Source organism: Telopea speciosissima, chromosome 7 (assembly GCF_018873765.1).
Source record: "Telopea speciosissima isolate NSW1024214 ecotype Mountain lineage chromosome 7, Tspe_v1, whole genome shotgun sequence".
NCBI classification, from domain to species: Eukaryota; Viridiplantae; Streptophyta; class Magnoliopsida; order Proteales; family Proteaceae; genus Telopea; species Telopea speciosissima.
Window position 1 is genome coordinate 39312928 of NC_057922.1, and position 27740 is coordinate 39340667.

General features: G+C 41.3%; 2 long non-coding RNA genes across 2 annotated transcripts; both read left to right on the plus strand.

Annotated features, from left to right (window-relative positions):
• The first annotated feature begins 11286 nt into the window (after positions 1 to 11286).
• On the plus strand, positions 11287 to 27688 carry LOC122669885. Its single transcript, XR_006334093.1, has 3 exons — positions 11287 to 11468; positions 22288 to 22293; positions 27678 to 27688. It is a non-coding gene; the product is annotated as an uncharacterized LOC122669885 (long non-coding RNA).
• Positions 12924 to 19385, plus strand: LOC122669883. The gene is made up of 4 exons (XR_006334092.1): positions 12924 to 13087; positions 18601 to 18615; positions 19109 to 19128; positions 19374 to 19385. It is a non-coding gene; the product is annotated as an uncharacterized LOC122669883 (long non-coding RNA).
• Positions 27689 to 27740: the final 52 nt, after the last annotated feature.

Sequence of the window (27740 nt, forward strand, 5' to 3'; positions counted from 1 at the left end):
ACTCGATCCAAATTTGGGGCCATTCTGACGGCCGGTTGGTGAGGTTTTGTGAAATCTCTCTCTTTGCATCAATTTGGGTTTTTGTTTTCTGCTTCATCTCTACTTCAACCATGTCTGAGGCAAGTACAGCATCTTCTGGACCTGATGGACAACCTCAGAATGATTACCTCCCCATGTCTGCCATTACCTTTAAGTTTGATGGAACCGATTATCTGATTTGGTCTCAATCCACAGAACTAACCATTGCTGGTCCTGAGCTCACGGGACACATTACAGGTTCTACAACAAAGCCTTCTGAGGCTGGTACTGCACAAGATCGATGGTTATCCAATGACTCCTTGGTAATGTCCTTCCTGAAAAATTCAGTGCAACCTAACATTGCCAAGGGATACTTGTTATTGGATATTGCCACTCAGATATGGACTGCAGCCCCTATGGCCAGATGGGAAACGATGCACAGTTGTATGAGATATGAAGAAGGTTCATGACATCACTCAGAAGGATCTTACTATCTCCCAGAGTCCCAGTACTACGCTGAACTCCAAAGTTTGTGATAGGAACTAGACCACTACGCAGATTATTGCCCTACTAGTGCTTCTGATATTGCTGCCTATCGCAAACATGTGGACAAAATACGGGTGTATGATTTCCTTGCTGGTTTGAATGTTGAATATGATCAGATTCGTGTTCAAGTGCTTAGCAAGTCCCCTTTCCCAACCCTGGAGCAGTCCTATGCCTTGGCTCACACTGAAGAAAGCCGCAGAGCTGCTATGTTACATTCCCCTACTGAGAGATCTCCCCTCCAAACTGGTTCTGGTTCAACTCCCATGTCTGATGGGTCTTCCCGCGTTGTTGCTGATTCTGCTAAGGAGATTGTGAAATGTGAATATTGCCACAAATCATATCATACCGAAGTTACCTGCTGGAAAATTCATGGAAAACCCGCTGATTTTGAGGCTAAACGTGGTCGTGGTGAATCTAAAAACAAGGCTAATCGCACTGAATCTGTTGCCACAACTCCCACTACTGAATTTGGTCTCTATCAGGAAGAACTACAGGCTTTTCATCGTATGTAAAAGGCTTCTGGTGCATCTACTACATCGACTCCTGCCAATTCTTCTGCCTTATCAGGTTCCAATATTGCCCGTTCAGGTATATTGTTTGCAGGTCACTGAGCATCAGTAGTCTCAAGTCCATGGATTATAGACTCCGGTTCCATTGATCATATGACTGTCTCCTCCAGCCTATTCCACAGATATTCTCCTACTTCTGGCAAAGAAAAAGTCAAAGTAGCTGATGGTTCCCTCTCATCTGTTTCTGGAAAGAGCTCCATCAGTTGCTCCCCTTCTATTACTTTATCTTCAGTTTTGCACATTCCTAACTTTACTACTATTCTTCTTTCCATTAGTAGTCTTACTAAAGATTTGAATTGCAAAGTAACCTTTTCCGTCCCATTATGTTTTTTAGGATCTGGTAATGGAGAAGACGATTGGATGTGGTAGAGTACATTGTGGATTTTACCTACTTGATGATGGTTGTCGTCCTCCGACTGCATTACCTTCTCAACTATATCAGAACTCCTCGGTCTCCTCTGAATTACAGCAATGACATTGTCGGTTAGATCACCCCCTTTAGGAACTTTATCTCATTTATTTCCAACATTAGTTAAGCAATGTAATAAGGATGATTCTTTTGTGAGGCTTGTGTTCTTGCCAAACAGACTAGTTCAACTTATCAGTTTTAAATAATAGAAGTCTTGCTCTTTTTCATATTGTTCTTTGATGTGTGGGGTCCTAGTTCCAAAACTTCTCTTTTTGGCCATTGTTGGTTTGTCTCCTTTATTGATTGTCACTCTACGAATGCATGGGTGTACATAATGCATACTAAAAGTGAGGTTTTCTCCTGTTTTCAGCATTTTCATAAAATCGTTTAGACCCAGTTCAATGCCACCCTCAAAATCTTGAGGAGTGACAATGGCAAAGAATATTTGGAAGGTCAGTTCCAAAAATACCTAGCTGACAATGGGATTATACACTAGAGAAGTTGTGTCAATACCCCAACCCAGAATGGAGTGGCAGAAAGGAAAAACCACCACTTATTAGACGTGGCTAGAGCCCTTATGTTTGCTAGCCATGTTCCAGCCCAATATTGGGGGAATGCTATTCTCACTGCAGCCTACCTCAATAATAGGATGCCTACTTAAGTCCTTGACTCTCGTACCCCCATTAAGGTTTTACATGGTTCCTCCTCCTTTGTGGTTCCCCCTAAGGCATTTGGCTGTGTCTGTTATGCTAGGGATACTCGATCCCCTGGTAAGCTTGAGCCCCGTAGGCTTTATTGCATCTTTTTGGGTTACTCTGCAACCCAAAAAGGATACGAGTGTTACTATCTACCCACCAGACGTACTATGGTGAGTATGGATGTTATTTCATGAAACCAACAACAACAACCATAACCTTATCCCAACTAAATGGGGTTGGCAACATGGATCTGAAGAGGCATAATAGAAATAAGAGAAGTAGAAGGGAATAAAAAAGTAAAAAGGAATAAAAGGAAGTAAAAAAAAGATAAAAAAAAGTTACTAAAGGAAAAAGTCTAAGCAGTAATCATAGCAGCATCCTAGGAACACCCCCTATAAGGAGTCGGCTACATGTGTCCTTGTCCTCCAAACAACTCTATCCATGGTCATACTAGGATTGAGCCCTACCACATGCATATCCTTTCTTACCACTTCTCCACTAGTCATTTTAGGCCTTCCCCTACCTCTTTTAGCTCCTTCAAATTGAATCTGGTTACTCCTTACTGGTGCATCCATGGGTTTCCGTTGGACATGACCATACCACCTCAAGCAGCTCTCTCGGAGGTTGTCCTGGATTGGTGCAACTCCAAATTCGGTGCAACTCCAAATTCGGTTCTAATATAATCATTCCTTACTTTATCTCTCCTGATCTTGTCGCACATACTCAACATCCTCATCTCCGCTACACTCATCTTATCTATATTGCTCTTCTTAACGGCTCAACATTCCATCCCATATATTATCGCTGGTTTTATAACTTTCCTGTAGAATATCCCCTTAAGCTTAATAGGCATGCGTTTGTCACATAAAACCCCTGATGCACCTCTCTACTTCATCCATCCTACTTTAATTCTGTGGGAAACATCATCCTCTATGTCACCCTCTTTGTTAATGGTTGACCCTAGACATCTAAAGTATTTACTTGGTGGTATCTCTTGCTCCTCAAGTTTCACTACTTCATCACTTCTCCTGGTTTAATTGAAGTTACACATCATATATTCTGTTTTTGACTGAAGTTATTTTCCATGAAACCCTTTCATATTATTCATCACCATCTCTTTGGGGGAAAAGTTTCAGTGAAGATGTGTTGACTCTTGAGGTCCCTCTTCAGTATGCCCAGCTTGAGTCTACTTCGCCTGCTCCTGCCCCTCCCTCTACCTCGGGTTTAGGGGATCCTATACAGGGGGAGACTATGGATAATGGTGTTGATGAAGTTCTCGTTCAAGGGGAGCTTACTTTAGTTTAGAAAACCATTGGTAAGTTTTAGAGGAAAATTGGTGATTTTAATTTTACAGTCTATCAGCGAAGCTATATTGGAAGCAAGTAGCTTCAATGCACTGTAGCACCAATACCCATCCAGTTGCCAACCCTGGATCCAGAGCCTACTTCTCCATCTGGTAAGACCCCTTCTCCTGAGTTATCTGTTGCTCTTCGCAAAGGTACTAAGGCTCTTAACACCCCATATCTCATATTGGCTCTTATAACTCTCTTTCTCCATTTTTTCGTGCATTTGTTTCTTCTCTTTCTTCTGTTTGTATTCCTCAGAATTGGCAGGACGCTTTGGCAGATGGAAAGTGGAAGGCAACAATGATGGAAGAAATGAAAGCTTTACAAAAAAATGATACATGGGATTTTGTGGTTCTTCCTCCAGGGAAAAGACCAGTTGGATGTAAGTGGGTGTTTGTGGTAAAACAAAAAGTGGATGGTACTGTGGATAGATATAAGGCATGACTTCTGGCAAAGGGGTTCACTCAGACATATGGGATTGATTATCAGGAGACCTTTGCACCAGTTGCAAAATTGAACACTGTAAGAGTGTTGTTGTCTTGTGTTGTAAATCTTGGATGGGATCTGCAATAGTTGGATGTGAAGAATGCCTTCTTCCATGGAGAGCTTGATGAGAAGGTATACATGAATATTCCATCAGGTTTTTAATTTGACAAAATCCAAGGCAAATTTTATAAATTGAAGCATGCACTTTATGTGTTGAAGTAGTCACCTCGAGCATGGTTTGACAGGTTTCACAAGGCTATGATTTATGTGGGTTATTTAAGCAGAGTAATGCTGACCATACTCTGTTTATAAAAAGGGTTGATGATAAAATCACCATTCTCATAATCTATGTTGATGACATTGTGGTAACCGGAAGTTAGTCGGCTAAAGAGCTTTCTTGGACAGGTGTTCAAAATTAAGGATCTGGGAAAACTAAGGTACTTTCTTGGGATTTATGTTGCCAGATCTTCGAAGGATTCTTTCTCTCTTAAAGGAAGTATGCCCTGGATTTATTGTCTGAGACCATATGTATCAAGGTGGGAAGGCGACCATGACGTTTTAGAGGGTAAAAAATCAAGGCGACACCACCATGGCAGCAAGGCGCCCGCCATGGCACCCGAGGTGACTAAGTAGCTTGGACGCCATGGCGACGCCTTGATAACTATGTCTGAGACTTGATTGTTAAGTTGTCATCCTTCTGATACACCTATGGATGTTAATATGCGGGTCTAGGAGAAGGAGGGTGAACCTGTTGACAAGGGCTGGTATCAGCGTTTGGTGGGGAAGTTGATTTATCTTTCGCATACGCGTCCTGACATTGCTATAGTGGCGAGTCTTGTGAGTCAGTTTATGCATGACCCTTACTCTTCTCATATGGAGGCTGTTCGTCGTATTCTTCGTTACTTGAAGTCACTAGGGAAAGGGATTCATCTGTCTCCTCATGATCACCTGCGGATAGAGGCCTATACGGATGCGGATTGGGTTGGTTCTCCCGACAGAAAGTCTCTTTGGGTATTGTACCTTTTTAGGTGGGAATCTTGTCACTTGGCGTAGCAAGAAGCGGAATGTGGTAGCTCGTTCTAGTGCTGAAGCTAAATTCCGTGCTATGGCACAAGGTATTTGTGAGTTGTTGTGGCTCAGGATTTTACTACAAGACCTTGGTGTTCCTGTTCGTCTTCCTATGATGCTATATTGTGAGAACAAGGCAGCGATCAACATTGCTCATAATCCGGTACAACATGATCGTACTAAGCATATTGAGATTGATAGGTATTTTATCAAGGAGAAGTTGGAAGGGCTGGTTTGTGTTCCTTTTATGAAGTCTGGTGACCAGCTAGCTGATGTTTTCACTAAGGGACTGGCTGGCAGATTGCTTCATCCTGTTTTAATCAAGTTGGGCATGTTTGACATCTACGCTCCAACTTGAAGGGGAGTGTTGAATTTTGTTCACCAGTGGGTATTCTGGTCCTTTTAGGGCTTATTTTATGTACAGCCGACTCTATTAATTGAGTCGGCTATAGTAGGGGTATTTCTGTCTTGTGCACTTTCTTTCATTCATTATAAATAAGAGGCTTGGGGTGATCATTAAATCATCCAAGCATTAATTCCTAATTTTTCCTGTTAACAAGAAACAATCTCCGGTTGTCATTCTCTTCATTTGATGATTGAACCATGCAGGCTCCTGCTTCTGCCCCTTCTCCTCCTCCTCCTCCCTCCGTCTGGTCAGGCATCATCCTGGTCTTCTCTTCTTGCGCCTGAGGCTGGTACCCACCCTGAAGGCCTTTCTCTCCATTTCGTTGCCCCTGCCTCTGTCGGCTCTTCTAAGGTGGCTCTTTGCCCCCCTGACTTCCTTGATTCCAAAGCCAAACTTTGGGAAAATTGTCTTGTTGGCCATTTTCTTGGCTCCAGGCCTCCCTTCCATACTATCAAGCTTTCTCTCTCCAAGCAATGGAGAACTCAAGGTACATTGGACACCTTCCACTTGGATAATAGCTTTTTCATTTTCAAGTTTTCCTCTGATTTAGACAAGGTCCGTGCTCTCGAACGAGGCCCCTGGTTAGTTGGAAAGAAACCCATCTTCTTGCGCCAATGGCACCGTCACCTGCAGCTCCGGCGAGTGGACCCTTCCTCCATCCCTCTCTGGGTCACTCTCCCTGGTTTGGCTCTCCACTACTGGTGCACTGATGGTCTTTGTACCGTTGGGTCTGTCCTGGGTACCCCCCTCTTTTCTGATGTGAGAACTAAGAGGAAAGATAGGCTGGCTTATGCGAGGATCTGCTTCGAGGTTTTAGTGACCCTCTGCCTTCCTTTATTACGGTGAAAGAGGGTGATAATTTCTCCTTTGAGCAGGAGGTCCATTACGAGTTGAAGCCTCCTCACTGTGAGTTTTGTAAAACTTTTGGCCATGGATTCCAGCTTTGTACCCCTGCGGCCCATGTTAGCTCTGGCCCTGATCCCCCTGCCGGTGAAGTCGTTTCCTCTCGGCTCCCCAACTCTGTTTCAAGGGGAAGGCTTCGAACCAGGTTCCAGCACCGGAAGGTCGATGAGACATTGAATCAATTTGCTGGGCAACCTTCTCTCTCTGATCAGAATAGGTTCAGTCTGCTGAGCTCTGCTTTGGACGACGATGACTCTGTCCTTTACTCGTGCCCCGAAAAGCTACTGTTTGGTGCCATTCCTCGTAGCAGGTCGAGGATGTCAGTGAACCCTTCTGAAGCCCCTTCCATTCTTGGCTCTACTGACGAAGATGCTTCTGCTGATACTTCGCTGCCGCTTATCTCCTTTGGAACCAGCTCCTTGGCTTCTTCTGCACTTTTGATCGCTCCTCTGGCTCTGTCTGTGAGTCTTGATCCTCTGGTTTCGCCTGCGACAGCTTTGGCCTTGGCTCTGCCTGCTTTATCTACTTTAGATGTGGGCCCTACCACTTTTGACTCTTGCTGTTCTCCTGGTTCTCCACTGGAAACGACTACTTTAGCCACTCCCAAACCTGGGTTGGACCCCTCCACTCTTAAACCACCTCCCCCTTTAGCCTCGGGTCATCGGGTCTCTAACCCGCCCATCTCTCTTAACCCGGCTTCTTACCCTTCTCCTTCACACGACATCTCCAATGTTCACTCTTCCATCTCCCGCATTGCTCCACAGTTGCAAACCAGTACTTCCCCTCGTAGCTGCTCTTATCGTCATCGCCACCGCAGTGAATTTCGTTCCAGGTCGGTTATGTCCAGGCTTATTAATGAGCCTTTGCTGCCCCTTCCCCCTCTCCCCAAATGATCCAAGGCTTCATTTGGAATGTAAGGGGCCTGAATTCCCCCTCCAAGCATGCGGCTGTTCGATCTAGGCTTCGCTCCTCTCGAGCAAACTTTTGCTGTCTCTTAGAAACCCACATAAAAGATCCTAACTCTGGAAAAATTCTAAGCTCTATTGCCCCTGGCTGGTCCTTTCTCTCCAATTGTACCCATCATCCTAATGGCCGAATTTGGATTCTTTGGGATCCTTCCAAATTTTCCATCTCTCTCTTGTCCTCATCTTCCCAATTCATTCACCTTTCTTTTTCAGACTGTCTGGGGCATCCTTTTTCTGTTTTCACTGTAGTCTATGCTCTCGACACCCCTTCTCTTAGGTCCCCCCTCTGGGCTGATCTCCATTCCATTGCTAGTCAAATTGGGTCCAACCCTTGGGGCTTGGGTGGTGATTTTAATGTCATTAGATACAGCTTTGAAAAGCAAGGAGGAGACCTCTTGGATTTGGAAGCTTTAAACTCCTTCAGTGAGTGTATTGAGGATATTGGTGTGAATGACCTTAGATGGTCTGGTCTCCCCCTAACTTGGAGCAACAAAAGGGCTGGAATTCACCGCATCTCTTGTAAGCTTGATAGGGTTTTGGTCAATGAAGAATGGCTTTCAGCTCTTCCTTCTTCTCATGCTTCCTTTGCCAACCCGGACATTTCTGACCACTCCCCCATCCACCTTGTTATTCAGCTCCTCACTTCCTTTGGCCCTAAACCCTTCAAATATTTTGACATGTGGTCCTCCCATCCCTCTTTTCTTCCCACAGTGCAAGAAGCTTGGGACAAACCTGTCTTTGCTTTCTCTACCCCTCTCATTGCTTTCTCCAAAAAGCTCCGTAATGTCAAGATTGCCCTCAAAGATTGGAACAACATAACCTTTGGCAACATTTCCCACCAGGTTTTGGATTATAAGGATAGGCTTGGATCTATTCAAGTCCGGCTGCAGTTGGACAATTTGAACAGTGCTTTAGCTGAAGACGAGAAAGTGACCTCTCTTGAGCTCACCTCTTTGCTTGCCCTTGAGGAAAGTTTCTTGAAGCAAAAATCTAGAATCAAGTGGTTAGACCTGGGGGACTCCAATTCAGCTTACTTCCACCGCTCATTGAAAGCCCGAGTCAATGCCAACTCCATTGTTCAGCTCACAGCCCAGGATGGCTCTATTGCCTCAACAGTAAAGGATAGTAAAGACTTGGCTGTTCAGCACTTCAAAGGCATCTTCAGCTGCTCTCAGGTGGTCTCCTCTCCTCTCCCGAATGGCTTACTTAACAAGTTCATCCCCTCGGTGTTTTATGATTCTTTGAGCTCTATTCCTAAAGAAGATGAGATCGTGGCTGCCATCCATTCTCTCAAGGTGTCTGGTGCTCCTGGTCCGGATGGATTTAGTATGGGCTTCTTTTTAGCTGCTTGGGACATCATCAAGCTAGATCTTGTTGCTGCCATTGTAAGCTTCTTCTACAATCCCAATCAAGTCAAAGGTATCAATCACACTTTTCTTTGCCTCATTCCCAAAAAGGAGGGTGCTTCTGCCATGAATGACTTCAAACCCATTCCTCTTTGTAATCTGTTGTACAAGTTCATTGCCAAGATCCTGGCTCGAAGGCTTAAAAGTGTTGTGGATCAGCTTGTTAGTGATAACCAATCGGCCTTCATTCCTGGAAGAAATATTGCTGACATCATTATTCTCTGTAATGACGTAGTTAGTGGGTTTGAGAGGAAAAATCATTCTCCTGCTGTCCTCCTCAAGATTGACATCAACAAGGCTTTTGATTCTATAAGGTGGGATTTTATTGGCCAAGTGATGATCAAGATGGGTTTCCCCTTGATTTTTGTCAACTGGATTCAGGCCTGCATCTCTTCCCTAAAGTTTTTAGTGCTAGTTAATGGCAACCCGGCAGGTTACTTTGGAGCTACTGTGGGAATTCGGCAAGGGTGCCCCCTTTCCCCCTACTTGTTCACTTTGGCCTTGGAAGTCCTCTTAAGGAAAATTCAAATTTGCACTGATCAGCAGCTCATTGCCCCCTTGCCAAAGTGTAAAGCCCTCAAGCTAACTCACTTGGCTTTTACTGATGATCTGATGATTTTCTCTAAGGCTTCCATTTCCTCTCTCGAGGCTACTATGTACTGTCTTCAGCACTTCCATGAGCTCTCCGGCCTTCGCATCAATCCTGCAAAGTCTCTTATATTCTTTGCTGGTGTTTCGAAGCTAGACAAAATTGCTTTCCTTGACACATCTGGTTTCCAAGAGGGATCCTTTCCTGTCAAGTACTTAGGGCTCCCTTTGATTCCTGCTAGGCTCTCTGCCCATCACTGTACCCCGATGCTTGATCTCATTAAGAAGCGGCTCCAGTTATGGAAAGGAAAGCTTCTTTCTTATGCTGGCAGGTTGGTGCTTATCAGATCAATTTTAAAATCCTCTTATATCTATTGGTCTGGGATTTATGGTTTGCCTCAAGCTACTATCAAATCTTTGGAATCCCTATTGGCTTCCTTTCTTTGGAAGGGTAATTCTTCAAGATTTCTACATCCTCTTAGCTGGGCAGCTGTGTGTCTACCTACGAAGGAAGGCGGCTTGGGCATTAGAAGAATCAGGGAAGTGAACTCGGCTGGTATCATTAAGCTCATCTGGAAGATTGTTTCTAAAAAGAAAAGCATCTGGGTGGATTGGATCTACTCGGGCCTTCTTCGTCAGGATTCCATCTGGACGGCTTCAGCATCAGCCGATTCTTCTTGGGTTTGGCGCAAGATCCTAGCATCCCATCACCTGGTGCTTCATGCCATTGATTCTATTATTTGGGAATGGCCTCTCTTCCTTTGGTTGGACCACTGGCACCCAAAGGGGATTCTCCTCTACTCGGTTACCCCCCGAACCATTTATGCTTTGGGCCTCCACAGACTCTCCTTGGTGGCGGACATATTAGATCCGAATGGTGGACCCCTCTTGTTACCTCCTCTCCGGAGCTTAACCTCATTTGGAATGATCTTTCTTCTTTCCCAAGAAGTCTTTTGAGAAGAGGCGACTGTGTTACTTGGAAAGTTGGCAATTCAAGCACCTTCTCATCAAAATCTGCTTGGGAGCTTGTCCGTTTCAAAGGTCCTTTGGTCCCTTGGAGAAAACTTCTTTGGTTCAAGCATCACATTCCTAGGCACTGCTTCACGGCTTGGAGGATCTTCACTAATTGCCTTCCAACTCAGGCATTCCTTCGTCATCGCCAATATGCTGTGACCCCATCTTGCTATCTCTGCTGGAACAATGTGGAAGACACTGGCCATCTCTTCTTTGAATGCCCTACTGCAGCAGCTATTTGGAAAGGCATCCTTTTCAAGTGCTGGCCAGCTCCTCGAAGAATTCTCCCTTTCTCTCGGGAATGGATTTGGATTGATATGACCTTCGCCGCCTCCCCTATTTGTGATACAGTTGGAAAGCTAGCTTTTTGTGTAACTCTCAACCATATTTGGATGGAGTGTAATAGCAGGCAATGGACCTCCAAATCTAGGTCTTATCAGCAAATTTGGGATTCCATTTCGTTTGAAATTAAGGCGAAATTATCGTTTGCTCCTCCCTCCTCTTCCCCTGACACCCCAAGGAACAGACTCATTGTTGTCTCCTGGGGTCTCTCCTCTGTATCTCTTGTTTCTCATAGCTGAGGCCTTAGCCTCTATTTTTTGTTTTGTTGCTCCTCTTCGGAGGCCCTGTAATTTTTTCTCTCTTTGGTAATGAATTTCTTATTCACCCAAAAAAAAAACAAGAAACAATCCAAATTAGTACTCAAAATGGACCCAATCTAATCTAAATCTTGTAGAAAACTAAAATTAGAAAAGAAACAAATCAAAAAAAGGATGCTAACAAAAAGGAAACTGACCTAAACATTAAGACACAAAATTCTTAACTAATAAGAACTCTTACTAGACTAAATTAACTTACTTGACAGCACATGATACTAATGTAAAATTGGATCACGAATAACCTAACCCCAGGCAGGATCTTAAATACGATCAATAAATCTCACGTTCAAGTAACAAATCAAAGCAACCAATCATAACCAAATCTGATATGGCAGAAAATATGTTAAAATCTCAGAATTCCAGAATAGACTTTAAGGTGCTTCGATGGTTCAGATCTTCCAATCAAGTAGCCTTCCTTAGGTGTGGAATTGATCCCAAAAATTTGATATTCAATTGCTGGACAGCATAGGAGATCGATCACCTTGTTCAGCAACAGATTTACTCCTTTGAATAAACTTCAGATCACCAACAGATTTCCATGTAGAGATCGAATGAAAAATAAAACAGAAAATAGAGAAGATAGAAAAGGATAGAATAAATCGGATTGAGCCTCTCACTCTCTCTCTTGGGTCTCTCACCCTCTCATAGCATAGGCATCTCACCATCAACTGAATCTCACAGCCATTACAATGGTTTCAAACTGAACCAATCTCATAATTCTCAAACCCGACATGGCTTGTTTGAGCCTTTCCTCTTATTTATTAACCAATTGATTACATCCTAAGCAATTTCTAGAAACAAATAAAACTCCAAATATTAATTGGAAACTAATTCCTAAATTGTGTCTAACTCTAATTACATCAAATAACTGAAATTAGACCTAAATAGAAACAAATATCTATCTAAAACTAATCCTAAAAAGTGCTCCACACAATAGCTTAAAAACTGCCTAAAATCTAGGACTAATGAAGCCATCAATTCTCGTCCATATCCTTCTCCAAGTATTGGACATTGGGATCTTCTAGAAGTCTGAAAATAATCCCTCCCATACGCTGCTCAATATCTCCTTGGAAAACAAGAGTACATGCAGCGGCAAACTAGTCTTCAAACTTGGTCTTCATACAGCTGGCACTAGACCACGAAATCTGGAGTCAATCTTCCTACAAATTAGCAATTCAAAAGAAAATATGGAAAATAATATCCTAAAAGAGCTGGTTGATGGCTAATAACTTTCTCAACTAAACTGCTGGTTGATATGGGGCAGAATTCAATTGGCTCGATATGTGCCTGAATAAACTCTGGATATGGCCAGGTAGATGATGGAACGATGGAATGAATTTGGTCCTAAAAACAACCCCATAATGTTGGCCAAGTATTGGCCTGCCTTGGAACCCACTCGAAAGCCCAATCTGAGGTCTTGGACTGCATCAATTCCTCCCTCCACTCAGAAAAAACTCGACTCAAGTTTTGATAAGGCTGGGAATAAATTTTTTTGTTGTGCACGCCCATCTTCAAATCGAAGTAGAATCCCGGCAGTTCCTTGGCGTGAGGAATGAAATCTTGTAGTTGAGGTTTTCGTTCTTTGAAAAATTCTGGTGGCATAACGAATTCCACATGATCAACTTTGATATCAGATTTGTATTGGACCACCGTTTCCACATAGTCTTCGTCTTGGTGATTCTCAATCAGCTCAATTGGTGCTTCAACCACCTCTTCAATGTTAGTTTAAATGGTAGGAACTTGATCTTCCTTGGTGTCACATGGTGCGGGGATTGTTGAAACAATGATCTTGACTTCTGGTTCTTTTGCTGTGATAGGAGGTCTTGTCATTTCCCGTAGAGGTGCTATTAATGATTCCAGCACACCAAAACGTCGCTGCATTCCAGCCAATCGTTCATCCATTTGTGCCATTCGTTGATTCAGTTGCATCAACGTCCTAAAAATATAATCACGATCCTCGGGACTTAAGTCATTGCTGGCCATGGTAGGCTCTAATACCAAATAATGTAGAGTTGGATCATGAATGACCTAACCCTAGGCAGGATCGTAAGCACGATCAATAAATCTTAGATTCAAGTAACAAATCACAGCAATCAATCATAATTCCAGAATAGACTTTAAGGTTCTTCGATGGCTCAGATTTTCCAATCAAGTAGCCTTCCTTAGGTGTATAATTGATCCCCAATTTGATATTCAATTGCTGGACAGAATAGAAGATCGATCACCTTGTTCAGCAGCAGATTTACTCCTTTGAATAATCTTCAGATCACCAACAGATTTCCATGCAGAGATCGATTGAAAAATAAAACAGAAAGTAGAGAAGATAGAGAAGGATAGGATAATTCAGATTGAGCCTCTTACTTTCTCCCTTGTGGTTCTCACCCTCTCATAGCATAGGTATCTTACCTCTCAACTGAATCTCACAGCCCTTACAATGGTTTCAAACTGAACCAATCTCATAATTCTCAAACTTGACATGGCTTGTTTGAGCCTAACCTCTTATTTATAAACCAATCGATTATATCCTAAGCAATTTCTGGATACAAATAAAACTCCAAATATTAATTGGAAACTAATTCCTAAATTGTCTCTAAATCTAATTACATCAAATAATGGAAATTAGACATTTAGACCTTAATAGAAACAAATATCTATCTAAAACTAATCCTAACAAGTCCTCCAAGCAATAGCTTAAAAATTCCCAAAAATCTCGGACTAATGAAGCTGTCAATTCTCGTCCATATCCTCCTCAACATATTGGCCATTGGGATCTTCTAGAAGTCTGGAAATAATCCCTTCCATAAGCTGCTCAATATTTCCTTGGAAAGCAAGAGTCCATGCAACGGGAAACTAGTCTTCAAACTTGGTCTTCTTACAGCTGGCTCTAGACCTACGTAATCTGGAGTTAATCAGCAAGTCAAAAGAAAATCTGGAAAATAATCTCCTAAAAGAGCTGGTCAATGGCTAATAACTTTCCCAACTAAACTGCTGGTCGATATGACAGAATTCGATTTGCTCGATATGGGCATGAATAAACCAATAAACCATGGATATGGGCTAGGTACATGCTGGATCAATGGCTTGAATATGGGCCTAACCCCATAATGTTGGACAAGTATTGGCCTGCCTTAGAACGCAATTGAATGCCTCAATGGCTCAATCTGGGTCTTGGACTGCATCAGGGACCAACACAATCTTTTCTATATACTTACTCCCGTGTACCCACCTAATAAAGCCTAACTTTTGGGCTTATAAAAGATGCCCATTACATTGATAAACCAAAAAATAAAAGACCTAAGGCCCAAAGAATCGAACCATAGGTCAAAATAATTTCTAAGGCCTAATTGGCCCGATTAGACACTCTTAACTGCATAACTGTAGATTGTAGTTGCCCCCTATGGTGCAATCCGGGTAATGCGAATAAGCCTCCAAGATGAAACAGCCCCAACAGGCCTTTCTAGTAGTTATTGCACTCACTTACAGGGCCACGTCAGGACATACTCGGGTTATGCTCAATCATCAAGGACAAGAGAATAAGAACACTTTCTCAAAACAGTAAAAAACTAGAGGCAAAACAGAGTAGGAGTTTGAGAGAGTAGGTGAGAAAGAGAAAGTTTAGAACACTTAGAATTCTTATCTAGAGTGCCCAAGACGTCCTCTATTTATAGAGGAGAGCTGCCTCTTGGGCACACCTGTGCAAAGGATCCCAAATGATGCGTCTCTCGAAGAGAGAAGACATAGAAAACTAGCTGTTACTAGCGTCCAAAGCATTATGGATGACACGCAACGAAGAATCGTCGACGCCAGTGACGCACCGAAGGGTGTCAGACAACGCTAGAAAAACCACGTTCAACGTCGGATAGAGAGTAGTGTATGTTGGTAAGATTCCTGACAAACCTTGACTTTGAGCACTCTCTGGCCGATGTCTAACGACAAGCCATCAACATCGGTAAACCGCAACCGATGTCGGAAAATCCCTATCTGACTTTAGCTAAAGGAAATCCAGATTTAAGTTCGATTAGGAGCAAAAAGAAACTTCACATACACCAAGGCCTTGCCTCGCCTCTCTACGACCCAACCTGACTTGGCTCGGCTAGGAGCGCTCGCGTGCGTGCGAAATAAACCCCGAACTCTGCAGAGACAAGAAAGCATAGGGAGCCTTTTTTCCAAAGAATTCCCACTCCTTTGCTATACAAAAAGCAGCATCGGGGAGGTAATAAGTTCAAACCTCGTGGGAGACACACAAGCAAAAAACCTTTTGAAAATGGCATAGAGGTATTTTGAAACTTCATTTGTAATAAATACAACAATCCCCTTACAAGTTCCAAAGTGCCAACTAAACAAAATGGAGTAATTGAACATATTTGAATGATAGGACACCTTATTGTAGATGTCTTTTGGACTTGATTCTATACCAGGTTTGATAAACTACGCTACAGAGTACAAGTGAAGTTAGATTTCTAGAACCTTTCCTCATTGTTGTAGCCGACTAACTTACCATCCAACCCTACTAGTGTCCCTTTCGATAATTTGGACATTCTAACCTTGTCCCCATCTTAAAATCATGAATGTTTAAAGAGTTCGCCCTTAAAACTCTTATCGGAAGCGACCTCACTTCCTACATCCACTTAGGTCAGCTTATAGTGTACATGACAGTTGGCACACCCCCACATTTGTAAGCTATAGCTGATTTAGAGTTTATAACTCATTCTCCTTTCATTGTGGTGAGTACTATTTTCCCATCTAACCAGAATGAGCCAAAATATAGTAGTACACTAGTACTGGTTAAGTCATTTGGTGACTTCATTTTTATTCTTTGAACATAATTCCAGGGATCTCCTATTACATAGTTTGGGTGTCCATCGCACGACTTATGTCACAGGCCTTAAGGTCATTAGATGCTTCATAAATAACCTTAGTGGTTTGAGGATTTCTGAAGATATTCACTCGTTTTGTTTCCGAACTTAAAAAGTCGATAGCTGTCATTCCTTCACTTATATATTGCCTCACAAGGTTATGTCTAAGGTGTATTGGCCTTCTCTTTCCATTGTATATCTTGCTCTTTGCCTTAACAATAGTAGCTTGACTATCACAATGAAATGATATAAGAGGCATCGGCTTATGCCATGAGGGAATATCCACCATTAAATTCCTTTGCCATTCAGATTTGGTACCGGTTTTCTCTAAATCTACAAATTTTGCCTCTATGGTGGAACTTGTACCACAAGTTTATTTAACCAATTTTCAAGAAATCGCTCCACCACCTAGTGTAAACACATATCTAATAGTAGTCAATGATTCCCTTGTATAAAAAATCCAATTTTTTTTTTTGGTAAAGTCAAGGATTTAAGTACCGGTATCGGGTATCGTATCGGTCAGGCGATTTTAAGAGACGTATCGTATCGTATTGTATCGTATCGGAGATATGTATCGTATCGTATCGAAGATACGTATCGATCGGTGCAGAAATGCATGAAAATAATCAAAATACACATGAAAATACATTTTTGGACACAAAAAACAATATAAACAAGCAATTTGTGTCATATATCATGCATATATACTAAGAATTGTGAATAATCAATAACCAGACAAGTGCGGTACTTTGAAATTATTATAAAAGATTAAACTAACATAGAAATTGCATCATTTTCATGTATTTTTTACCTAGCAAAGTTGCCCTAAACAATATTTATACATTTTTATATTTTCTACAATTAGTTACACATTATTTAATTTTTCAAATAATGAAAAAAAAATGACAATGTACTACATATATGAATCTAACTCTTCTCTTCTATTTCAGCCAATTATACATTTTATCAAACTATAATGAAAGAGTATAGATGGAAAAATCATGATTTTTGACATTTTGTTTAAGTATTTTATAAATTCAGAAAATACCCAAAAAATAAAAAAAAAATAAAGATTTGAGGGTAAATGTATAATCTTGTATTCTTGTTGAGATGTCATAGATCTATACATAATGTACTACATATACTATATATATTAGCATTTGTTTTAAATTTAAGAAAAAAAAAAAAAAAATCATTTTAAAGAAGGAATTTTCGGTTTTGGGTAAAAAATGCCAAAGAAACATGGATTTGAAGTCAAATCTTTGTAAATGCATACAAAGAATGCAATTTCTATGTTAGTTTAACATATTCCCTTTGATTCATACCAAAAATCAAAGATTTAAGCAAAAGAATCAAGTTTTTTTCAAAAAACTTACCTTTCCCTTCAAGAACAGCTTTTGATTTCAAATGTGGGCTGTTAGATGCACCAAATGATGTGATTTCACCAGTTTTAGGGTCGTTTTTGGCAAAGGATTGAAAGCCCTCAACAAATCTTACCCAAAAACCAAGTTTAAATGTGTTTTTTGAAGGGTTTCTCAAAGCTGGAAAGAGGGTTTTTCCGCCAGCCTGCTCAAAGTTCGACTTTCTGGTTTTCAAATATGAAATGGACATGTGGGTTTTAAGTAACGATACGTATCGAGATGTATCGAGTCGTCTCGATATGTATCGGTCAATACATATCGATACATATCAAGACGACTCGATACGTATCGTTTTTTTAAATATAATAAAATAACATTTTTAAAAACTCTCGGCTGTATCGATACGTATCGATCGTATCGTATCATATCGGTACGTCTCGGTCGATACGTCTCGATACAGTCGAGACATTTGCATTTAAAAAAAAAAAAGATACGTCTCGGCCTGTATCGTATTGACCACGACCGATACCGAGACGTATCGGCCGAGACGATACGATACGGTTCGAGACTTAAATCCTTGGGTAAAGTATCAAAAATCCAATTGGCATTGCAATATCTTTCAAGCATTACAAGGTTACTATTATAATGCAAACTATAGTTCATAGTACCCTTCAAATATCTCAAGAGTCTAATTATTGCATGCCAATATTCCGTACTTGGATTATGAGTATGTTGGCTTAATTTTCCGACAGCCAAAGCAATGTCCAGCCTAGTGCAGTTCATAAATATGAAACTGAACCAATGATTTGTGAATACCCCTTTTAGGAGATTGGTTCACCCACATGTCTTTACAAGTGGCTTCCAATAACTAAAGGTGTCTTTTCCGATGGGTAATCAAAATAATCATACTTTTTAAGCATTTTTTCTATATAGTGAGTCTGAGATAATATGATCTCATTTTGGTTTCTGATGATTTTGATTCCTAGAATCACATTAGCTTCTCCCATGTCTTTTTGTATCAAAATTTTCGACATAACGTTAAAAGAGAGATGTAGAGAATGCTTGAATGAATAAATCGATCATTCAGGCCCTGTTTATATAAAGAACAGAATTACAACTGAATATAGAAACTTAACTCAGTCCTAGTCCTACTAGGAATTCCTAATACAACTAGGAATCCCAAACTAGGACTCGGCTGGGGAAAAACAATAAAAGGAATAAAAAATAAAGAAAAAGAAACATAAATAAAGTGGGACTAACCACCCTAACTCGACTAGGACTAATCCTAGTAAGCTAGGACAGGTAGGACCAATCCTAGTGGAACTAGGACTGCTTACCCCAATCGGGTAAGCAGTAAGCAGCCTATTTAAACACTCCCCCTCAAGTTGGAGCAAAGATGTTGATCATGCCCAACTTGACTAAAGTGGGATGAAACAATTTTCCAGACAATCCCTTGGTGAAGATATCAGCAAATTGATCCGCAGATGTCACAAAAGGAATAAAAATCAGCCCATCTTCTAACTTCTCTTTGATGAAATGCCTATCCACCTCAACATGCTTGGTACGATCATGCTGTACAGGAATGTGTGCTATACTGATTGCAGCCTTGTTGTCGCAGTACAACATCATAGGAATACCAAGATCTTGTAACAACCCTTAAGCCAGAGTAACTCACAAATACCCTGTGCCATAGCTCGAAACTCAGCTTCGGCACTAGAACGGGCAACAACATTTTGCTTCTTGCTATGCCACGTGACAAGATTTCCACCTACAAAGGAGCAATACCCAGAAATAGACTTGCGATCTGCAGAACTAGCCCAATCAGAATCAGTGTATGCTTCTATCCGTAGATGACCATGCGTAGACAAAAGAATTCCTTTTCCAGGAGCTGACTTCAAATAGTGTAAGATACGAAGAACAACCTCCATATGAGAAGAATAGGGATCATGCATAAACTGGCTTACAGTACTCACGGTGACAGCAATGTTAGGACGAGTGTGTGAGAGATAAATCAACTTCCCTACAAGTCTTTGGTACCGGCCTTTATCAACAGGCTCCCCTTCTTTCTCCTTGAGTCAAACAGTAGGGTCTATAAGAGTATCTGAAGGATGGCAGCCTAGCAACCCGGTTTCAACTAATAAGTCTAGGACATACTTCCTTTGGGAGAGAAAAATGCCTTTAGAAGATCTGGCCACTTCAATCCCAAGAAAGTGTCGTAATTTCCCTAGATCTTTAATCTCAAATTCTTGTCCAAGGAAGGTCTTCAGTCGTTTGATCTCATCACCATCATTACCAGTAACTACTATATCATCGACGTAGACTATAAGAACAGCGAGTTTTTCACCAGTCCTCTTTATAAAGAGTGTGTGATCAGCATTACTCTGCTTATAGCCCACAGAAATCATAGCTTTGTGGAACCGGCCAAACCATGCTCGAGGTGACTGCTTCAGCCCATAAAGTGCACGCTTCAGTTTACACACTTTTCCTTGGTTTCTGTCACAAGAGAACCCTGGTGGGACGTCCATATACACCTCCTCATCCAATGCTCCATTTAGGAAGGCATTTTTTACATCTAGTTGCTGCAAATCCCATCCAAGGTTGACTGCACAAGATAATATCACACGAACAATATTCAACTTTGCAACAGGTGCAAAAGTTTCCTGGTAATCAATGCCGTATGTCTGAGTAAACCCCTTGGCCACGAGCCGTGCCTTATCCCTATACACAGTGCCATCAACCTTCTGTTTTACCACAAACACCACTTTGCATCCAACGGTTTTCTTCCCAGGTGGAAGAACCACAAGCTCCTATGTGTTATTTTTCTTCAAGGCCTCCATTTCTTCCATCATAGCTGCCTTCCACTTTCCGTTTGATAGAGCTTCCTGCCAATGGTTAGGAATACGAACAGAAGAAAGAGAGGAAACAAAAGCATGAAAGGATGGGGAAAGTGAGTTATAAGAAACAACATGAGATATGGGATGCTGAGTGCAAGTCCTGACACCTTTGCGAAGAGCAATAGGTAATTCGGGAGAAGGAATATTACCAGGTGGAGAGGCAGGTTCTGGATCCGGGTTCGGCAATTGGATGGGTACTTGAGCAACAGTTGATTGAACCTGCTTATGTTTCCTTCCATAGGTCATCACAGTACGGTCATCAATCCTCCTCTGAAATTCACTAATAGTCCTCTGGATAGGAGTCTGGACGGGAGTAAGTTGCTCCTCTTGAATAGAGATAGTCTCCTCCTGTATAGGAACCTCTCCCCCTGAGTCAGGGGAAGTACTGGGGACAGGCCGAACTGGTTCAGACTCGTGGTAAACAAACTGAAGTGGAGGTAGAGAGTCAATAGTCAGCACATCTTCACTAACACTCTCCCCTTGAAGAGGTGGGGACACATAATATGAGACATGTTCATGAAAAACAACATCCATGCTAACAAAAGTCCGGCGGGAAGGAGGGTAATAACACCTGTACCCCTTCTGGGTAGCAGAGTAACCCAAGAAAATACAGCGGAGACTACGTGGGTCAAGTTTACCAGGGGACCTTGTATCCCTGGCATAACAAACGCAGCCAAACACCTTAGGTGGGACTACGAAGGAAGAAGAGCCAAGTAATAGCTCAATAGGGGCCTTAGAAAGAAAAACCCGACAAGGCAGCCTATTAATTAAATAGGCTGCAGTAAGAACTGCATCTCCCCAATAAAAGGAAGGGACATTGCGAGCAAACATAAGAGCTCTAGCCACCTCTAAGAGGTAGCGATTTTTCCTCTCAGCCACACCATTTTGGGCTGGAGTGTCGACACAGTTGGTCTGATAGAGGATTCCATGGGCAGTAAGGTATTTTTGGAATTGACCTTCCGTACTCTTTCCCATTGTCACTCCTCAAAATTTTAAGAGTGGCAGTAAATTGGGTCTTAATTAATTGATGAAAGTGCTGAAAGCAAGAAAAAACTTCATTTTTTGTGTGCATAAGGTATACCCAAGTGAACCTAGAATAGCAGTCAATGAAAGTGACATACCACCGATGGCCAGTCAGGGAAGCTTTCCTACTAGGCCCCCATACATCAGTATGAACAGTATGAAATAAGGAAGATGATCTCTTATTAGAAGTAGGATAAGTTGAACGTGTCTGTTTAGCCAAGACACAAGGTTCACAAAAAAAATCTTCCTTATTACAATCCTTAACTAATGCTGGAAATAAATTTGATAAAGTTCCTAAGGGGGGATGGCCTAGTCTAGAGTGCCATTTATGTATTTCAGAGGAGAAAGATGCCGAAGGTAAAAACTGAGTAGGTGTAGGATCTCCGTCAAGCAGGTACAATCCGCCATGCACTTTACCTGATCCAATCGTCTTCCCCGAGTCCAGCTCCTGAAAAACACAGTGAGTTGGAAAAAAGGTCACTTTACAATCTAGGGATTTAGTGATATTGCTAATGGAAAGAAGGTTAGTTGTAAATTTGGGAATATGCAACACAGATGACAGGGTAAGGGAAGGAGAATAACCAATGGATCCTTTCCCTGAGATGGAGGAGAGGGACCCATTAGCAATTTTGACTTTATCCTTGCCAGAAGCAGGAGAATATGTATAAAAAAGGCTAGAAGAACCTGTCATGTGATCAGTAGCACCGGAGTCTATGATCAATGGAGTGGATACTACCGATGCACAATGACCAGCAAAAGCAATACCTCTACGGGCAAAGAAGGAACCTGAATTGGCAGCAGACGTAGTAGAAGCAGTGGATGTGTTCAACATACGACGGAGAGCCTGGAGTTTCCTGGGAGAAACCGATGTCAGCAGTAGGAGTTGGGGCTACACTTTCAGTGTGATTGGCTTTGCTTTTAAACTTAGCACGTCCTCGTTTGGCCTCAAAATCAGCAGGCTTGCCATGCAACACTGAGCCTTCGTGTGATGTGGTTTGTGACAATGCTACATTTCACAGGCTCTTTAGTAGTGGTAGCACCAACACTGTCAAAAGAAGTAACAGGAGTGGAGGCAGCAGTCAGTAATGCTGATCTCTCAACTTTGGGAGTAATCATCATGGCAGCCCTTCTTGTCTCTTCACTGTGAACATAAGAAAAAGTTTCCTCTGAAGTGGGGAAAGGAATCCGACCAAGGACTTGTACCCGGATAGGATCATAATCATCATTGAGGCCAGCCAGGAAATCATAGACCCGAAACTTATCAACATAGGAATGATAGGCAGTGATGTCAGTAGTAGTAGTAGGTGAAAACCTAGCATAGTGATCCAATTGCTACCATAAACACTTGAGGGCAGCATAGTATTTAGTGACAGACAGCTCCTGCTGAGTGGTATGTTGGAGTGTCTTCTTGATGTCATACACCTGAGCATCATTACGAACGGCCATAAGTTCCCTTGACAACAGTCCGGATCGGGTAGCGTGTCAAGGAGTAGATATATTGGAGAGGTCGTGGTCATAGAATTTGTAATAAAGGACATCACCATAGCATCATTGGCAGCCCGATTAGTACGGGCAGCACCTTCTTGATGAGGCTGTGTGGTGGTGCCAGTAAGATGGCCAGTGAGTCCCCTACCAGCCACAGTCAAGGAGATAGATCTGGCCCAGATGAGGTAATTTGATCCCTCAAGTTTAATAGCTGCAGCATAAGGGAGAAATTCTGTCCGCGGCTGAGAATCAACTCCAGAGTTGGCCGTGGTTACATCTGAGTCCCCCATATTGCAGACAAAACAGTATAAAAAACTGAAAGATGAGTCCCTTCTGTAGCAACAAGAACCAGTCCTAAATAAAAAATCGATAGGTAGGGTTTTGAGGAAACCCTAGAAGAGAAGTCGATTGAGATTCAGGGGTCTTCAAGTCGTAAAAAAAATTGCAGAATCTGTCTTCAAAGTTGATGCAGATCTGTGCAACAAAACTGCCCACACAGAGAGGAGAAATAAACCAGATCGAGAAGCAGCAGGTCTTGAATATTTGTTCAAAAAACCTGGAGAGTGATATGGATATATGCCTCAATGGTAGGAAGAGAAACAGAGACAGCAGCTGTCCAGAAAAACCTGCAGTGTTGGATCCCAAGAAAACCAGCCTGTAATTGTAAGAGAATCTGATCTTCAATAAGGGAGAACTCCAAAAAAAATTTGCAGAAGTGTGGGCAGCAGCTATCGATCAAAGAACTTCTTAAATCATCAATTGTTGAGGTGAAAAATTAGGGCAGCATCTACAAATCACCTCATTAGATCTGCCCTAAGTGGAGAAAAAACCAGAAAAAGTGAAGAGAGTTGAGTTGGGGGGGGGGGGGGAAGATGGAGATCGAGTGATAATGGAAGGAGGGTGGGGGGCTAGGAACCAGGCTAGATCTGAGAGACTAGCTCTGATACCACGTTAAAGAGAGATGTAGAGAATGCTTGAATGAATAAATCGATCATTCAGGCCCTGTGTATATAAAGAACAGAATTAAAACTGAAAATAGAAACTTAACTCAGTCCTAGTCCTACTAGGAATTCCTAATACAACTAGGAATCCCAAACTTTTACAACTAGGAATCCCAAACTAGGACTTGGCTGGGGAAAAACAATAAAAGGAATAAAAAATAAAGAAAAAGAAACATAAATAAAGTGGGACTAACCACCCTAACTCGACTAGGACTAATCCTAGTAAGCTAGGACAGGTAGGACCAATCCTAGTGGAACTAGGACTGCTTACCCGATAAGCAGCCTATTTCAACAGATTGTTCTTAGTGGGTTTCACTATCTCAAGGCTAGTACCTATTATCAACATGTAATCAACACGTAACACAATTATTACACCTTTATTATCATGGAACTTATTATATGCACACTTATCACCATCATTTACAAGGAAACCATTAGACAAAAACTATTATCTAACTTTTCATGCCACTATTTAGGTGCTTGCTTTAGGCCATATTTCACAAGTTTGCACACTTTATGCTCTTGTCCAAGAACAATACAACCTTCAAGTTGCTTAATATAGATTTCTTCTTCCAAGTCTCCATTCAAAAATAGTCTTTACATCCATTTGATGTATAACAAGTATATAGAAGAAGAAGAAGAGAGATTGACAAAGAGAAGAAAGGAAGGGAAACCTGCCCACGGTTTGTATGGTGAACAGAATGACCAAACTGTGGGCAGCATCTTATATTTATAATTAACAAGTAAAAATCTAGAATTGATAGATGTTAGAAGGAGAAGAAGGATAAACATAGCCTGTATTCAAAAGACTAGATGGAAGGGTAAAAAAGCTAAGGAGTTGGACAACTTTAAAATTTGGTATACAGGGGTAAAAGTAATAGAAGTGGAGTAGGCATAATAGTCGATAAAGATTTAAAGAATGATGTGGTGGATGCTGAAAGATTTAGAGATAGGATTATATCCATCAAGCTTGTGTTGGATAAAGAGGTTGCCAATATAATTAGTGCTTACGCACCTCAAGTAGGATTGGATGAAAGTAGTAATATACAATTTTGGGAAAACATGGATGGATTAGTGCAAGGTTTTAGTCAAGGAGAAAAGATTATTATAGGGGGTGATCTAAATGGACATGTTGGGACAAATCGTAGAGGCTATGAAGGTGTACAGGGGGGATGTGGTTTTGGAGAGTGGATGAGGAGGGGATCTCAGTTTTAGATTTTGCTGTGGCTTATGATTTATCCATTGTAAACACTTACGTTGAAAAGAGGATGAGCATTTAGTTACCTTCAAAAGTGGACATCATAATAGCCAAATAGATTTCTTCCTAACTAGAAGGTCCGATAGATTGTTATGTAAGGATTGTAAGGTTATACTAGGGGAGAGCTTAACCACATAACATAGATTAGTGGTCATGGATATGTGTCTTACTACACATCGTAAGAAAGGTGAGCTTATTTGCCCTAGGATAAGGTGGTGGAGCTTAAAAGGAGATACTTTGAAATCATTTACTAATGAAGTAGTCAAACAAGGAAAGTGGGACTTTGAGGGAGACACTAATACGATGTGGAATGAGATGACTACTTGTGTTAAGAAGGTTGCTAAAGATATCCTAGTCGAATTGAAAGGAAAACATCATTCCTCTAGAGAAACTTGGTGGTGGGATGATGAGGTTTAAGCAGCCATTAAGATTAAGAAAGCTAGTTTTAAGACATGGTAAAGGACCGTGGATGTAGAGGATCTACAAAGGTATAAATTTGCTAGAAATGAAACTAACAAGATTGTCGGAAAAGCAAGGGCGAATAAATATGAAGATCTATATAAGAATCTAAGCACAAAGGAAGGAGAGAAACTATGTATAAGATAGGTAAAGTGAGGGAAAGGAAGAGTAGAGATCTCGACCATGTTAGACGTATTAAAAGTGAAAATGGTGAAGTACTAATAAGGGATAAGGACATTAAGAAGAGATGAGAAGATTATTTTTGCAACCTACTAAATGAAGGCACTTCGAGTAAGTGTTCCGGAAGATTGCATTACCCATCAAGACACTACATGTCGTGTATATATATATATATATGAAAAATTAGGGTGCTTGAAGCAAAAGATGCTTTAAGGAGGATGAAAGTAGGCAAGGCACAAGGCCTAGATGAGGTCTCAATAGAAGTGTGGAAGAGCTTAGGAATCTGTGTTTTATCTTGGCTAACAAAGTTGTTTAATAAGATTATAAGCACAAGGAAAATGCTGGATGAATGGAGGAGAAGCATCGTGGTTCCAATTTACAAAAATAAAGGTGATATTCAGAGTTGCAACAACTAAAGAGGTATAAAACTAATGAATCATACTATTAAATTATGGGAGAGGGTTATTGAAACCCGCCTAAAACAAGAAACTACGATTACAGAGAACCAATTTGGTTTTATGCCAAGAAGATCCACAGCATAAGCTATTTACTTAGGAGACTCATGAAAAGATTTAGAGATCGTAAGAAGATCTCCATGTGGTCTTTATTGACCTAGAAAAAACTTATGTCAGAGTCCCTAGAGAGTTAAATTTGGCAAATACTAGAGAACAGAAGTATTTCAAGGAAATATGTAGACATAATTAAAGATATGTAGATGGTGTGGTGACAAGTGTACAATTGTAGTGGGCCAAGGTAGTGAATTCCCAGCCAATTAGATTACATCAAGGATCAGCTTTAAGCCCTTATATGTTTGCGCTTATCATGGATGATTTAACCAGAGATATTTAAGATGAGCTTCCTTGGTGTATGCTTTTTGCTGATGATATTGTTTTGGTGGATGAGACAAAAATAGGGATTAAGCCAAGTTGGAGTTTTGGAGATCAACCTTGGAATCAAAAGGTTTTACGATAAGTAGAACGAATACAGAGTATATTATGTAACTTTGGTTACACTAGGACGGATAATGAGATGGTGAAAATTGATGAGAGGGACATTCTGCAAAGTGATTATTATATGTATATGGGCTCAATCATAAATAAAAAGGTGATATAGAGGATGCTTTTTTTGTGTAGAGAATTAAAATAGTATGGATGAAGTGGAGAGGTGTGTCCGGAGTATTTTATGATCGGACTTACATCTAGGGAGTGAATTCTCTAGGTTAGGTGTTTTGGCGGACCCTGGTGGACTGATTGGTGTTCATCAATCAGTTTGCTTCTTTCTTTGATTGACTGATGTAATTTATTTGCCGTTACACATTAGGATGCTTTGCCCCAACATGCGAAGAAAGCTGGAGTGCGCTAGCGTGCCCCAGCAATCAAACTACTGTGCTAACGCACTTCAACCAATCAAGGGATGAGCCCAATGGAGACAAGCTGATCTCCGAGTATTCCTTTAAAACTTATGGGAAAATTTATAGGACAATCATACGACCGGCTATGATGTATGGTGCGGAATGTTGGGCAGTTAAGAAGCATCATATAGATGAACTCAGTGTAGCGGAGATGAGGATGTTGAAATGGATTAGTGGAAAAACTAGGAAGGATAAAGTAAGGAATGATTATATTAGAGCTGATTTGGGAGTAGCTCTAATACATGATAAGCTACGAGAAAGTCGTTGAGGTGGCATGACCATGTTCAACGGAGGCCTTTGGATTCTCCAGTATGGAGGAGTGATTTGATTCAGATTGAAGGAACTAAAAGAGCCAAGAGCAGACCTAAAATGACATTAGGAGAAGTGGTGAGGAAAGACATGTATCGCTTAGGCCCTGTATCAAGTATGACCTTGAATGGAGCTAATTAGAGGGCAAGGATCCATGTATCCGACCCCATTTAGTTGGGAGGGCTGAGTTGTTGTTGTAATGCAATACATAACCGACACAAGAAAAAAAGAGAGTACAATACCAATAGTGCCATCATTAACTAAGCTGAACAAAGAAATTGTGGGCCTGTGAACCTAATATAAAGACAAACACTTGACAATCCCCCTCAAGTTGGAGCATAAACATCACCCATGCTCAGCTTGGAACATCTTTGTAGAAAAAAATTCCGAAACAAGGCTTTGGTGAACAAATCCCCAAGTTG